This window comes from Thermobia domestica, chromosome 1 (assembly GCF_964235325.1).
Source record: "Thermobia domestica chromosome 1, izTheDome1.hap1.1, whole genome shotgun sequence".
Classification (NCBI taxonomy): Eukaryota; Metazoa; Arthropoda; class Insecta; order Zygentoma; family Lepismatidae; genus Thermobia; species Thermobia domestica.
In genome coordinates, this window is record NC_137454.1 from 78,197,995 (window position 1) to 78,213,090 (window position 15,096).

The following is a 15,096-nucleotide window of genomic DNA, read 5'->3' on the forward strand; positions in this document are numbered from 1 at the left end:
GTGAGGAGGATGAGGGAAACTGATAACCTCACAACTTCTTAGCTACCAACAAAACCTAAGGCCCTGGCAAAATTAAAAGCTAAGTCTTGCTCGCTTGCTTTACCTTTCTTTCTTTCTTTCTTTTTCTCTCTCACTTTCATTGCAGGGGTGAGAAAAGTTTGGCTTTTTTTTTTTTGCTTGTCTCCACTTTCCTTTTCTTATTTCTTTTTCGTAATAGTTACTATGATGTTTTTCCAATCATTCTTTTTCCATGAGGAATAGTTCGGATATACAAGCCAACTATAGTGACAATCTGAATATTCCTCATTCTAGCTTTAACAGCATTTATCTACTTTTTTTAAAAAAGTGCATATTATGTATTTTAACTTTAAAATAAAATAAAATCTGGTATAAAATAAAACTCTTACTGTCACTAATATATGTTACAATTTCAGTAATGACGCTGTTTTGTAGAGACTTTCTCCGTCAACGCGGCATCATTAGTGAAAGATGATCTTCTAGACCTAGAGCCGCGGTGGTCATGTGTTCAGTTTAGAATTGCTGTTTCCACTTGGATACCATCTTATAGGATGATCTTTCATTCTCATAGACTTCTCATCTCTTCGTGGATGTGCTTTGCTGATTTCCCCTGAAGATAAAAGAAATTAATGAAGCTCCATGCCTCTAGCATATCAATCATCTCAGCTTCAGTGATTTTCCTTACAAAGAAAAAACATTACTTGTCCTAACAAGTCCAGAATTTGCATGGCTGACATACAAGGACCTAACTATAAAATGCGCGTCGAAGGAGGTACGTATTTTGTCACCTTTTAGGTAATAGCAAGAACTTTTTGATACTCCGTGGTAAAGAGCTACACTGGGATATCTTTATCGGAAATTATCTTGTTTCTCGAGCAACTAGACTTAACCATAACCCATTGTTGAAGCTAAAGCTCAGTGGTTGTAGATACTTTTTTCTCGAAGAGGAATTAATTAGCGGAATTTGGTAATCTTTAAGTCAAATAATACCATCAGCTATCTTCATTAAACTGATTTTTTAAGTTTATATATTAGACTCAATAAATCAAAGAAGGACGTTATTGTCAATAAAATTAATAAATCATGTGATTTGTCTACTGTTCACAGAAGTTAATTTGGTAAGCTTATACCGCTTAAAATAATAATAATAATAATAATAATAATAATAATAATAATAATAATAATAATAATAATAATAATAATAATAATAATAATAATAATAATAATAATAATATGTGCACTTTTCCCTCTTATTATTGATCTTTCGAAATGTGACTATCAAATAGAGTATAGTTAAGTGTTTATAAATATGTTTGTGTATGGTTAATTATCTTTGTATTTTGTATACTGCTACTTATAAATGTTGCCCTATCAAGCTTCAGCCTCCCGGCCTTTATTCCTCTTAAATAAGCCCTGGTCAGCTGTGTCCACCTTGCATATGCAGCTATCAATTCGTCACGAATCATGCCTGCACAAAATTTCAATAGTTTCTTCAAGTGTAATGTAACTTTGATTCGCCACACTGACTTCTTTGTCCCACAACACGCCATGGAACTACGCGTCTAAGTTACGTCACCTACTGACAGAATACTAGTATTTAGAAGAAAAATCTTACGTAAAGATAAAGGAATTAACATTGAAACACGTAACTTCTTAGTAGAAAGAACATTTATCTGCCATTTCTGAGTGCTAGGAGGAACTAAAGCATTTTGCATGACCTTTAAAACATAAAATCATTGTGTTCAATAGGGATACGCACGAGACGAGACGAGACAGAATTTTCCGGACAAAATACGAGTCGAGACACAGCTCTTCCAATAGAGAAATATACACTTTTCGAGTCGAGACATCACTATTACAGCATATTTTCGAGACGAGACAGCCTCAAATCTTGTCTCGTGCGCATCCCTAGTGCTCAAATCTGACTTGAGTAAGATTTATAGTGGTTTAGACGCTTCAATTCAAATATCCTACCAAGAGCGGATATGGGAGCAAACATGTTAACTAGCAAGTTGGAAATTTGTGTATTGACGAGACAATTTTCCATCACTAACTTGTATTATAATTATCTATATCTATATTCTATCTATCTAATATATATATATTATCGAATTTGACGATATGGTGTATTCATCTACATTTCTTAAAAGGATTCCTGATCATGTCTACTGCTCAGGGTTCAAACTGATCAGGAATAAAATGAATTTCCTTCCACAATTAAATAACATAGAAGCTATGATATATGTTCTACGATATTTTTTTTAAAGAAAAAGTAATCCTATTTTTTGAAACTTAACGGGCACTTTATATGAGATTTAAGAATTGTTCATTTGTGGAGGGTGAAATTGGACAGATACTATAGGGGTGAATTAATATCCGGACATGAAATGTTTCAACGACAATTCTTTAAAAAAAAAAAAATGCACGATTTTCCTGAAGCATGATCGTGTGGGTTTTCTGAAATCACCCAACATGGTTTATTGCGTACGATTGGCTCCTAGTGAGGTCTACGGAGTTGAATTTATCCCCTTAAATTAAGAATATGCTTCAGAGTAACTTTCGTTTTATTCTAAAAATAAAAAAATGAAAAAGAATCATTAAATTGATATGCGTTTTTTCTTGGAGGCTTAATAATTTCTCCATTGTTTTTGTTTATTATTTATTAAATTTTAAGGAGGAATCCGAACCAATGTAATGCATTTGAATTTCAATGTACTTCCGTCGAGAATCGAACTCGGGACTCCGTTTATTAAAGGTAGGCGCACTGACTATTAGACCAGCGGAAAGGACTGTATTGGTTGGCTTAAAATTGGTCAGAGGATAGGCTGTTAAACTAACAACTAAAAAAATTGCTAACTTCTACAATACTCAGCACCATAGCTTATTTATTATTATTATTATTATTATTATTATTATTATTATTATTATTATTATTATTATTATTATTATTATTATTATTATTATTATTATTATTATTAGTCGTTGCACACTGGCTTGCGTCAATGATGCATCTTAAAATCAGTTCGCACTTCTCCCTTTTCATGAACGTTGATACTACAACCTGTAATACGTCTTTTTGACTACTTTGACGCTCAGAAGTAAACTCCAAACCAGTTAGAAAAACTGTGTTTGACATAATTTGTAATTGAGTCAAATAATTGCTGTAACTGTAGATGGCATAGCATAATAAAAAGAATAACAATTCTTCTCTAGAGACCACTTATCTATATATGTCTTTACTAGCCTTACACGTTCAGCTAACTAATAAAAGAACGTTACGCCATACATGCTGTGCTGCTTTGCCTTGCGATGGAATTGATAAAAAAAAATGGCGGCTCTTCCAATCTCAACTCGGTGTTGTTTTCATCATTCGTGTAAAAGAAAGAAGCTTGTTTCTGAAAATAATCTCACTAGGACCTCCCGACAGAGACGTATCGGTATTTGCTCTTGTTGCGTGGTTCGTTACCTCCCGTTGCCACGAATTTTGTTATTTATATTTAAATACGCGTGTCGTGTATACGTGTGTGTCCTGCGTATTTAAAACACAAGATCAATTAAGATAATGCATCTGAATAATTCTTTTTTTTTTACTAAAAGAATATATACATGTCCTGTCCTCTTAAAACAAAAATAAAACTACATAACACGATGAAAATGTTTTTGATACTTTAATCCTTAAAATTCTTATTTGACACAATACTATTGTCTGCCAACAATGAAAGCGATGCCACCTAGGAATAACATATGTATGCCATTAGTTCAGTGTTGCCAATAGAATAGTTTGTGAATATTCTGTATATTTTCTTTTCGTGCATTATATGAATTATGTGCTACGGCACAAATAAATACTTATTTTATTGTTTATTAGTACAGTTTTAAAATTTTATCTCATTGCGATAAATAGTACAATAACAAATATAATTAAGTCATTACACAATTATTTACGTCTACAAAACATAGTGTCCGTGAGTTCTCTCGGGGTACTCCCGTCTACTCCCACATTTTCATTCCATTTTCCCATCATCATTCACTTGTCTTAATCATCATCTCTCTTAGCCTAAAGAGCGTAATCGTGGGATGTTAAACTGAAAGATTTGAATTTGAATTTCGAAATTCAAACGAGCTGAAAATAATCACGTTTCTCGTTTCGTCTCGAACTGGGAAATGTATTTCTCGTCTCGTGAACAAAAGTATTGTAAAGTGAAATATTGTCCTTATTCATTTTCAAATTACTTGAGAAAAATTAAAGTTAGGGTAATATAAGAGCACTGGCGCAAATTCCGTGGAGATAAGGGGGACATGTCCCCTCCTATCTTGAAACTGTGGGGGAGTGCCCCCCCCCAATAATCCGATTTGAAATGTGCTTTTCAGGGGGAAAAAAATGTGATGATTTGTGTCCGATTACCACAAAGGAAAGTGAGATGAAATTCATGTCCCCCCTGAATAAGCCTCAAATCTGCCCGCCTCCCAATGTTGAAAACAACTCTGCTCCCTGATCCTCCACAGGATTGCTTTTCAACTTCACAAATATTTTGAGCATCGCTTAACAAAAAGAAAAGAAAAAAAGGTCTTACGTGTGCCCCCAATGTTGAAGACAGATTTACGCCGCTGTATGAGAGGAAATTCGGAGTAAAACTTCGAAGGAGTATCAAAATACACTAACAATCCCCACGAAATTATGATGTCTGGTAATCCTGCGCTAAATGCATACCTAGTTCTAATACGATAGTCATACATTGTTACCACGACGGCTTTCTCCCAAAATTAACTTTTCTATGAACTAAGACAGCAGCTGGCAACATTATTCGTGATTATTTTGTATTGTGTTGTCTCCGTGCATCAAATATCTCGTTCCTTTTTCTACCCTAATCAGCGTATCCAGTTCAGAGAAATATATTCTCTTGTCTTATGGAAGGTGACTATGTATGTTGTGATGCTTTTGTTTAGTTTCCTCCATCTATATATGCTTTGAGTCTGTGCTAATATATATATGTATATGTTGTATGTTTCGCTGTGTGCGTTTTCTAGTATGGTATGTCTTTATTCACTAATTCCCTGAGCTTTAAATGGGCTTGACCCATTAATCAGTATGTTTGTTATTTCAACAATGTGTCTGTCTTGGTCCATTGTCTTCTCGTAAGCCACCTGTCGGCCCGGTGACGAATTAAAGTGCATACCTTTTTCTCTTATTTTTCATGCGTGTTAACAGTGTTTAAAATTATACAGAATGCGTTTGTTGGTTGTCTCACAGCTTCCTAAGGGAAAATAACTTGCATTGTGTGTACATCGTTTCAGTGGTGAGAACAAAATAGAAAACGTGGCATTTGTCTTATAGTTTTTTGTGTATTTCTAATCAAGTTCAGACCCATAGAAGTCTAGATGATATTTTCGGGGCTGGGGGGCCAAAATTCCATTAGCTGAACCAGTTCAGATAATAACACATGTTAAAGTTACATAAAACTATAACTGTTTAACAAGGACGCCAATCTTGGGGGGTCGGGGGCCCGGGCTCCCCCAAAGCTCGTGTGGGCCCTCCTATTGTATTTATGAATATACAATATTTCGCATAATTTGAATTCAATTTGTCTTAAAAATCCTCATATACATATACCTTCTGCATCTGAATGGGTCCCCCCAAATTTACAGGAAAATCGGCGCCCTTGCTGTTTAATATGAGTTTTATAGGATTTCAGAACTTTAGAGAGCATTCCTTTTCTTGTCTGCGTCCATCTGTAAAATTGACCCAACCACTTCCTCCGAATTAAAAACTTTTAAAGTAATATTAAATTTGAATCACTTCCGGTTTTGATAGAGTGTTTCGGAATAGTCATGATACGTTGCCTTGAGACCCTGAATCGTTTGCAGAAGACTGCTTCTCGCTATCTGTTACCGTTTTCGTTTTATGGCAAAAAAAAAAAAAACGTTAAGAACTGGAAATGACTAATTGGAACCACTTCCGGTTTAAATAGAGAGCTAATGAAAGAGATGGAACATATCCTTAAGATGCTGAATCAATTACAAAAGCCTCATCTCGATATCTCTTACCGTTTAAGCTGATAGCTCTCGACAGACGAACGAACAAAGCAGTCTTATTAGACTCAAAACACTCATGCATAAAAATAGTTTGGAAGTCTAAAAACTGTTCTTCCACAAAACTGAAACTGTATGGTATCAGTATCGTAGCGCCATCTAATGAGCAGCCTTGTAAATCACTAACATTTGCTAGAAAGATATTTCTCATTATGATAAGGGAATGTGTTCTGTCTCACAATCAGTGGATGATGGAACATTTTATCTTACATATTTCGATTCAACACAGCTGAACATATAAAAATCACCCATTATCATTCCAGGGAGAAAATGTGTGCCGACTAGTGTAATTTGCCGGGAAACCTAACGATGAATAGAGTAGTTTGGCTAGTTCGACAATTTTCAGAGTATTACTTATACCAGAATTAATCTAAAACTCAATTTGTTAGTTGATAACAGTCGTGTACACCAGTTAAAAGTTGAAATGAAATGAAATGAAATCTTTGAGTTGTACGTCCCACGGTTATGCCGGTTAGGCTAAAGGAGACGGTGATGATGAGTAATGAATGAAGAATGGTGGAATGAAGAAAGTGGGAGAAAACGGGAGAACCCCGAGGAAACCCACGCGCGCGGTGTTTGTCCACCACAAAGTTCACTTGGCGGGGGCTGGGCAGTTAAAAGTTGAGTACAAATGTGCACAACGATTGTGCTGTTATTTTGCGTTATTTTGAAAAACAAAGGTGAGTAATGGTCGTTGTTTGATTTGCACATTTTCTTGTTTCTAAATTTCAGTATTATGGATATAAGGAATTCATGCACTATAATCTTTTGAATACAAAAAGTCAGCTCATTCATGGGAATCTATAAATATTGCATTATCACTACACAGCAAATGATGGAACTGCCAGATTACATTCTAACTGCAGTATTGCAAATTACTAAACATTGTCATTACGTTTAATATGGGCATATTCATTTTGTACAAAATGGGCAGTTATAATAAACATGCATTGAACAATTATGAGATAAACAATGAAACATATGTTATACATAGGTCCAGTTTTTCATTTTGAAAGAGAATGTTTTGAAAAATATTGTACGCGCAAAAATTTTATTTTACTTCAAAGTACGCCTCTGTCTGACTTCAAATAATTGGCTACAATCGACAAATCTCTTTTAAGACCACTGAAAGAGTACGCATTACAAAGTGCCAAGTATTTAAATCGGTGATCACGATGATCGACCTTTAACTAAACTTGGGTTTTGCCACACTTTATCACAAGCGTGGTGAAAATCGGTATAGGCTATATGACAAAGGCAGTCAAAGGGTTCCGCGCTCGGCCTTTCTAACCACCCTAATGCAATAGCAAATGAAGCTTACATTGGAAATAAACTAAAATATATGAACAAAAACTATATTTTACTTATATCATATACATTTAAATTTATCACATTGGTTTCGGTGTCTAACATTGTAGTTTTCAAGTAGCTAATTGTTGTGTATTTTCTTTTCAATGTTTTCATGTATTTTGCAGTGTTATTGTACAGCAGTGGCGTATTTACGATTTTGTTTCGGGGAGGGGGGGATTGCCTGAAAATGTAAATATTCTGCAAGATATTTCATATACTTTACTATAGTAAGTAAGATTTCGGGGGGAGCTTAAGCCCGGAAGCCCACCCCTAAATACGCCATTGTTGTACAGCTTAAATTTTTTCAGTATTTAATACCGTTTCATCCATTATTATATTTTGCTCTTAGTTTCTCGTGGATAATTTAAGTACCAATGAGAAGCACCTGACATTTTATCCATAACGCCTGCCAATATTACATATATATTTTGTTAAATATGGGCAATTGCAGTAAGATTAGTGTTTTTAATTTTCTCTACAACCATTCAAATATTTTTGAAAGCAAACTCTATGAGAGTAAACACAAGGTATCAATCTACATTGCTGTAATATTTGTTGTCAAATTATATTTTAATACCTATGAGAAATTTTAACATTTCTTTTTTTACTGCTCATATTACCCCAAATTACCCTAAACATTATAAGCGTGGAAAAGTGGGTCCGGGTTACTTAATCGCCCGTCCACTCTGTACATTTTGTGTTGTGTTTATAAAAAAATAAATTAATAGATCGGAAGAGTTATCTTGTTAAGATTGAGTAAATGTTAATTTAATGGAAACGATTTTTTTTAAATGCAGGTGTCAATTATTAAAATACTACTACATTACAATTTCAATATGCCTATGAATCATGCATCGCTTACAATTGCATTAACTACCTGTTGTTAGCATTGAGCTGTTGTGACTTCCACGAGAATATTTCATAGCGCCAAAATACATATATTGAAAAATATTTATGGAATCGAAGCTCGTAATCCATCCATTCCTACGCCCTCGTGAAAAGTAAAGTAGTTCTAACCTAATATTGCTACACCGACTACTATTGAACTTTAAGTCTCTATATTATTGAATTGTATTGAATTATTGTGTTTAGTAAATAATAAGATCCATATTATTGTAGTTCTTGTTTTGAATTGTCAAGAAAATATGTATTTGTCAAAATTTATCTTACTGATTTTGACTTACTGGATTTGTGTACTTTCAATGAAGCGGTGGAATTGATACTATAAAATGGAACCGTGGCGATATATAACATGACGCTTTCAGATTCAAACCTGGTAAACCTGTGTCGGGTAATTACAAATGATTGGAACTTGAATTTACTGTACCCATAATAATTGACATATTGTCATGAAACTTTACAATAATTTAGAAAAACTTTAAAATATTTATTCTCTTGCAGACATGTTTCGGATTTCTGCCGAGGGAGGGCAGCAATAAGCAGTGAGTAAAGATGGCTACATCCGCTGAGATCCTCTGGGATGACATTCCTGTTCTGGTCTGCACGCTCACCCGACTTAACACCCTGCGCTTTTTTGCTTGAGAGTTTGTGGAAGATTCCGTGTTTGGCCCTCCTTTATTAGGAGACTTCACAGAATTTCGAGATTGTGTCAAGAATGCACAGTCTCGAACTGTCCAGGGCAGCAAGGCAGGAATCCCTGCCGGGACCCTCTCCCTCCCTTCCTCTCTCTTGAATAACACGGAAAGCAAGATAAAACATATCTGCTGTGTTGGAGCATAGTTACTTGTTATAGTTTGTTCGGATCCCAGAGTTCGGTGGCCCCCAGCATTGAATGTAGTTATGGGCTCCCATTATTGAAATGAATCTAACAATATTATAAAGTCCTGTTTGGGGCTCTTTGTTTGTAGTCTAGTAAGAATATATTTCAACAATATGAAGAATGGGGTCCCAACATCATATTGTCCAAATGTGTTTTAAGGTCACATGAATACAGAAATGAGACAGACTTTTATAAATGGGGTCTTCCAAGTGAGGCTCCTGCCAGGGCCCCATAGCCCCCAGTCCGAGACTGAGAATGCAAGTACAGAGATTGATACGAGTATATTAAATCGAATATGGGAGAAACTTGTTTCAGACTCGGTATGTGCAGAATCAGTAAGAAAAGGCGTATCGAATACTTTTAATGTAGTACAAAACAAATAAAAAAATAATAGTTTCTCTACATTATTGCAAAGTTTCGTGACAATAAGTCAGATATTACAGTTAGAAAATTCATGAAACAGCTCTAACCATTTGTAAGAACTCCATATTTAAAGAAAAGGAAAGGAATGGCAAGGGATCAACTGACCCATTTTTTTTTCCCCTTTCGATTCTTCAATCACTGACTTCAGGCGTGCTGAATATTGCCCCGTATTTTCCCATACACGCATACGAACACATACTTACACTCACACAGAGAGAGCGAGATAGATATGGACAGACACTCATCTATTCACGTACCGAGCATTAAAAATTCGGCAGTATAGAAAGGGCGCGTTTGCAGATGACAGCAATTTGTCGACGGAATAAGCAACACTTGATGTTCAAATACATTCAATATTCATACTTAGTGGTTCAGGGTCTTGATGTCTACCATGCGGCAACACATGCGATTTTATTGTTCAATCGATCTTCCATCAACGGGAAGAAAAAAAGAAGATACATCTAGTATCTTGGGTGAACAGGGAGAAGTACTGTATTCCAATATATATATATATATATATATATATATATATATATATATATATATATATATATAAATCTATGAATTAATTACTGGTTTAGATTATTTCGTTTTCTTTACGATTGCTTAGTACATCTAACAGAAGTTCTTGGTTTTAATCTAAGTTGATTTATAGTTTGATGGTATCTTCTTTTTTTATTATGAAAATCATTTGACACCATTTTTTGAAGATAAAATTGATTTTCAGTTTGCTTTGATGTACATTCCGCATAAAAAAAAATTGCGACACCTAACGCTGTGCAGCTAGGCCACCCAATATACACCTTCTTATCCCATAATCGTGTCTGGTAAAGATACCATAGTTTGCAGCTTTATCCAGTGTAAAGCAGGATTGAAACCCATTTCATCCAGTGTATACCTGAGCGTCAAGGGGGGCTATAGTGCGTACCCAGACAGCATGCTTGCTTGCCGCAAGCTTGCCTGTCGCTTTTATTTGATTTTATTTCGTTTTGGTTTATACATAAGCTTATTCAGCTTAGCGCAAGCTGTAGTGCGGGCAACCCAAGCTTCACTTGCGAGACACTTTTCTTTAGATTGAAGTAAAAAGCCAGCGGGCGTTCGATTTTCAGTTGTTCTCGAAAACCACGTGACGCTGATCTCTTAACTTTCGGCCACGAGGTACTGTTCGTGTTGTTAGCGTCTCTTTAGCGTTCACCTTGAATAAAGAACAAACTTAATTATTTTTTTTATTTTTTTTTAATTGTGCCGTCTAGTATTCTAGTCCCATGTACCTATAATGTCACTCTTTATTTTCTCATATTTCAGTAACCATGAGGCATAACGAATTGTGGTATTTATGTATAAAGCATAAATGTGAACATAGATGGCAAAAGATTTGAGCCTACTTATTTCGAGAAAGAATACAGAACTGTTGCAGATATTTTAATATAAACTTCAAGTTTAACTTACATTATAAACTTTGTTTGAACGCTATGTTTAAAGTGTAAACATTTTTCTGCGTTTTTATATAAAAAGGTAGAAATTTCAAGTACTCGCGACTGATACAGCAAGATATTGGATATTGGTAATAAGCAACGGCGCGTTGCTTGTGTATTGACACCTTGTTGTAAGAATGAGTTTACATCTTCAAAAACTGACACCGTGTAGAGCCCGCACATCACGTCAAAATTCCCAAATGTGGGTATTGAGCAGGATAACATGAAACCAAGAAGTGCTCGAATAAGGGAAAGCTTCCACATGTTCCAGCACAACGCATCCTACTTACAGTTACAAATGCAAGTCTAAGCCGGCTCCTGATCCAAATCAACCAGAAATGACAGTTCCGATCCGTACAACGGATGCTTCAGTCCCATTCTCACAATCTATTGCTTCACCTATTACTGTGGAAAACTTCTTGCGATATATCACTCTTATTTTGCAAAACATTTTTCCATTCCAACGTCAGCGTATTCTCGACCATGTTATTGCAGCAGCCTCTGTTATTTTCCAAGTTAATCTCTATGCCACGTATTCTGGTCCCTTTGTTCACTTTCATATTGCACCACGCGATAATGCAGTTTAAAATCCACTCCTGTTTCAGTATGGGTCTTACTATTCTTTTTATGAATATTCGATCTTTAACTCAACATCGAACAGTATTTGAGCAATTGCTTCTAGAAGAACAGGTCGATATATTTGCATTGAACGAGACAGCTCTTAAACCTCCACAATCCATACTCTTTCCCAGGTATCAGTTTGTACGGCATGATTACCAAGACACTAACGCCAGAGCACAAGGCGGCGTAGCAATTGGAATACTCAATAAACTTTCTTATCGACATCACTCCGTACCAACGTATGTTCCATTACCCGAGCACTTAGTGAAGACAATATATCTATCAAACTTGGCTCTAACTGTGGCTACGATCTATGTCCGTCCAGGACATATACTTTCACTAGAATTCTTTCGATACTTGTTTTCTCAGTATCGCCATCTTTTAATCTTAGCAGATCTGAGTATTCACAGTCGCTCCGATAGAGATAAAACTCAGTTTTCTGATTATATATAGATAGGTTTGCATGGACATATATACAACCTACCCAGACACACCAGGCCTAGTAGTCAAACTACTACCGATGTTCTTATTAGCAAGGCTTCATTAGTTGCTAAAGTCACTGTAACTGTTCTTGATTGTAGCGGTAGTGACCACCTACCAATAAAGGTCGAAATCAATCATGCACGCCAACCATCGTCTCCATCATTCACAAGAAATATTCTCTTGTACGATAAAACTAACTGGAGCAGTATAGAACCGATATTAATATTGCGTTGGATCAGATGGAACCACCAACATCTGAAATTGATCTCAACAACGCCGTTCATAACATAACCACTGCACTTGTTGACAGTGCTAACAAGAATATCCCTACCTACCATGGTAAAACGTATCAACCAATATTACCACCTCAGTACCTCACACTTGTAAGAGAATCCAGGCAGTATTTTCGTGAATACGAGAGGACACGAAACCTTGAATATTTAGCTCAAGCGCGTCGTTGGCAACGCACAGTTCACAACTAAATTGTTGCCCACAAAAGACTTAGTTGGAGTAAAGTGTGCAACAAGCTGAACATGGAAACGCACCCTACAAAATACTGGAAGCAATTTAACCTATTGACTGGACAGAAAGTTGGTACTACTTACCCTCTGGTACAGGACGATCATCTTTTGCAGACAGATCAAGCAAAAGCTGATGCTTTTGCATCTCATTTGCAAGCAGTCTTTACACCGCCTCTATCCACCTACCGTTTAAGTCCCCGGCTATCTGAGCCAGCACTTAACCGATTGTTCCAACCTGCTACATCGCATGAGTTAGATAAGTCCAACCCTTTGACTCAGGAGATTACTTCTGATGAAATACGTGGAGCTCTTAAACGTAAACGTAATACTGCTTCTGGATTTGATTCTATATCTTACAGAATTCTTAAAGAAAGCTCAGCAAATTTTTTTGTCTTCTTAGCAACAATCTATACGTTTATTCTACGAACTGGCTATTATCCGCAGGACTGGAAGATGTCTAAAGTTTGTATGTTCTTAAAACCTAACAAACCACCTCACTCCGTGACATCGTATCGACCCATACAATTAACATCTACGTTAGGTAAACTATTTGAAAAAATCCTAGTACACCGTCTCCATCCATATCTTATTGAGCATAACCTTCTACCTTCTCACCAAACAGGATTCCGGCCTCTATATAGTATTAATGACCAATTACTTTGCCTTACCACTATTATTACAAATCATTATAACAAAGCACTACCGTCTTGTCTCATACTTATGGATCTGGAGAAAGCGTTTGACCGCATTTGGCATTACGGCTTATTTTATAAACTTTTGAAACTAAGAATTCCTCTCACTTATCTCCGAGTTATATATTCCTTTATACTCAACCGAATTGCCTATGTGAACATCAACGGCTCTCTATCACATACTATATTTCCATTCACCGGTGTACCACAGGGTTCAAGCTTATCATCTCTTCTTTACATCCTCTATGCCTCGGATTTGCCATCTCCAGCACCTAATACATATTTGTTCCAATATGCGGATGATACCGCTTTTCTCACTCTTGGTAAAACAATCCAGCAGATTAACGTCTACTTACAGGTAACAATTACAGCATTTCTTCACTGGTGCGATAAATGGAGACTCACTGTTAACGAAGACAAAACACAGACTATAGTAATTTTACCACCCAACCGCCGCAGCAGGATTCATCAAAATCCAAATTTGCTACGGATAAGTGTTGGCGATCATTATTTACAAGCTACAAAACTGTTACATATTTAGGTATTGTTTTCGATGATAAATTGCGGTGGACAGCCCAACTCCAGAAACTTGTTGTGAAAGCAAAAAACCGATTGCAGCTTCTACGTCGTCTTGTGGGTCAAAACTGGGGTTTAAACTCTAAATTATTACTGAATACTTACAAAGCCTTTATGCGTAGTGTCCTTACTTTCGGTCATATAGCCTGGTGCTCTGCTCCGCAGAAGTTTTACAATAGATTAGAAATTCTTGAACGTCATGCTATCAGACTCGCATTTCGCATAAAACTACCGTACCCCAATGATTACCTTTATAATAAGATTGATTTTCCTCCGCTTGTCCAACACATAGCTCTCTTACGTCAAAAGTGTATAGCTAAATGTCTCCATTCACATAAAGATATATTTCTCAACACCATATTCACAGACTTGGAACAAGACTCTCAGTATCGATACTGCTATACACCTCTCAGCATCCTCCTTTCCATTTATGCTCAACAACTTCCAGATGATCATAATCATGCAAGATATTTCCGACGACATTTCCTCCATGACGACATTCCTCATCTCTTACCATTATAGCACTGTCTCCCACAACACTAATAAGGGCTTCCCCCTGTTTCACATCAGTCTTGAGTCGCCCCAAGACAGAAGACTAACCAGCATTCGTCTCACTAACTTATTTCATTGTGTCGTGATGTGATGTGCACTGCATTCATTATCATGAGCATAACAATCTTCCCTTACAACTCGCTTATATTCATTAACACTTTTGTATACACATATTTTGACTATTCGTTTATTTTGTTGCTTTCTCTGCACCTGTTATTTATTTTATGCACCTATTCTCTTCTACTATTTATGTATTAGTTTAGATATTATTACTGCTCATAATGTTATATTATTATTTTTATTATTATTATTTCAAATATATCCGATTATATTAATGTACATATATATGTTTGCACCATTTTGCTTTTTGTATATTGTTACTTACAAAAAAATTCCTTTGACAGCTCACTACCCAACTAAAATGCAATCAAAAATAATTGATGCTCCCACCTCCCAGGCCAAGAGAGAGGGCGAAACCGTCTAGTGGTAGTTCTTATTTCCCCACGTTGAATGAC